Raw genomic sequence first — 2,639 nt, 5'->3', positions numbered from 1 at the left:
GGTAGCAAAAGGCACAAAGCTAAAGCCATGAGGCAATAGAGGGCAGAGACAATGAGGACTGAGCAAACAATTCCAACAGGTAGAGTCTTGGAAGGGTTTCTTATTTCCATTGCAAAAGCCAGCAATTATTATCAATCCAAAGAAAACCACATGGAAGGCTGTCATTATCAGGTTCAACATTGAGCTTTCCTTAGTGCTGCAAAATCCCAAAAAATATACACCACTCATATCACTATCAAACACCACTAAAAGTTAAATTATTAGTATATACAATATATCAGACCTCTCTATAACAACCATTCTCTGTAACGTCATTTTATTATAACAGCCAAATCTTTTAATGTCATGTTATAACAGCATTTGGCTATAGCAGCCAAAAACTATCCCAGTTAATTGTCTAATCATCTCGTTCTCCTAATGGGTTAAATCAGGCACAAAAGAACTTACGAGTTAGATCAATAATAACGTGAGGAAGACCAAAGACGGAAAAGTGACAAAGACATAAGCTGAACTAACATAACTAAGGGAAAATCTCAGCAAGAGAAAAATCAGTCCCTTTGTCCCAAAAAGATATCCTACTTTCTTCTTTGGTCCATCACAATGGTTATCACTTAAAAAGAATTGTTTTACCTGCAAGCATTCTATGACAAAATTTTGTGACTCAAGCCTCAAGCTAATAGTTTATGAGATGCTAGTCAGGCCACCTCATTTCCTACAGCATGTTACTTATGATTCAATTCTTCAGCAACAACTGGTTAATGAAACTGCCTATGACAGATGTGAAAGCAGTGTGTTGTATGAAATAGATAGATGAAAATTGACATTGGGAAGAAACACAACATACATGGTAGACAATCATTCTATCACAAAGAGAATACAATGTATTGAGCTACACGGATAGAGATCAATTTCCAATTTACCTCTGTTCTGTATCGAGTATTAGGTGGTGGTATGTTCAGCCTAGCCTTCCAATCTTGTGAACTAAACAAAGGGGAAAAGAGAAGAAAATAAATTGATTTATCATTAATCCCACTACAGCTTAAGAAATGTTCGACAAAATAACATAATTCACACTCATGATACATGAAACTCAAATCTCAGAAACCAATAAACAATCAACAAATGATGCCAAGATTCAATCTTGTTGTGAACTACAGACTTACCCACAAGACCGTTTTCACTCAGAAACCAAAGAGCAATTAGCTAATGATGCTGATTTTTGCTCAAAAACCAAAAAACAATCAGCAAATGATGCCAAGATTCAATCTTTTTCTGGTGATCATCATCAAGGCCTGTTAAACAAGACCAATTTAAAGTTAAGAGGGGATCCACCATTCAACTCTTTACCACATAATTACTCTTCAATTTTAGGCCAAAATCAACTGTTCAATAATCAAACATGACAAAATAACCTCACTTCGGCAAACAGGTCTTCCCAACCTCACTTCACATAATTACTCTTCAATTTAGTCCATATTCTAAGAATTTTTCCAGTACAATATCAAACAATTCCTCAACGTTTAAGTGCTTATTTTACTAAGCAACAGAAACCCAGTTCACAAAAATACATAAAAACCCAAAACCATCAATGAAAGCTCAACAACAATTAACAAACGCAAACTTTATGAAACAAGAATTACCCTTGCATAGCATAAGCTGTAGTCCATATTCTGAAAGAATTCCAGTATAGTATCATACAATTCCTCAAATGTTTAAATGCTTATTTTACAAAGTAACAGGAATCCAATTCACAAATAGTCATTAAAATTCAAAAACCATCAATGGAAGCTCAAAGACACTAACTTTATGAAAACAAGAATCAACAAGTTGGTCTATACTTAATTTAGTACTAGAAAGTGGTAGTATCAGCATCTGTTGTTGGCTCTCTTATTTATTTATTTTTAATAAAATAAGATATAAATAAAGAAACACACACACCAAAAGTTTCCATTATAATATCACGCAATTCCTCAATGTTTGAATGCTTATTCTACTAAGAAATGGAAACCCAATTCACAAGAAGTCATAAAAAATCCAAAAACCATCAATAGGAGCTCAAAAATACTAACTTTGTAGAGAACCGTGTTTTATTGTAGGCTCTCTATGTTTTGGTTAGGTATATTGCTCGTATACAGGGATTTCCTTAACATCAGTAAAACTATTTACCTTATCAAAAAAAATTAGTAGTATGTCTTGTATTGTAAATCATAAAAGTCGTTAGACCACAAACATATAGAGAACTTGGAACCCCACATAAAGACACTTAACTCGATGCTATTTAATCTCTCACTTTCGTCAACTGAAGTAGAACGTGCAAGTTATACAAACAACCTATGATATAAGTTTCCGTAGGAATAAACTGCACGGATATGGAGAACATAAATAGAAAGATTTTAATGCAACAAAATCCAAAAGAAGTGTGGTGGCAAACCTCAACAGCTTTAATGAATATATGTGACGATTTACTCAAAAGTCTATCCTAGTTCGGGAATCCAGTAATCCACATCTATTATACATAAGATCTTAGTAGCAAAACATCAAACATACGATGGTAGAAGAATGTCTCTGATACACAAATACCGTACATCAAATTACCACATGCATTAAAGACAGAAAACGAGCAACCATACAATGTTACC

This window comes from Lycium ferocissimum, chromosome 5 (genome assembly GCF_029784015.1).
Source record: "Lycium ferocissimum isolate CSIRO_LF1 chromosome 5, AGI_CSIRO_Lferr_CH_V1, whole genome shotgun sequence".
Taxonomy (NCBI): domain Eukaryota; kingdom Viridiplantae; phylum Streptophyta; class Magnoliopsida; order Solanales; family Solanaceae; genus Lycium; species Lycium ferocissimum.
This window is presented reverse-complemented; position numbering follows the sequence as displayed.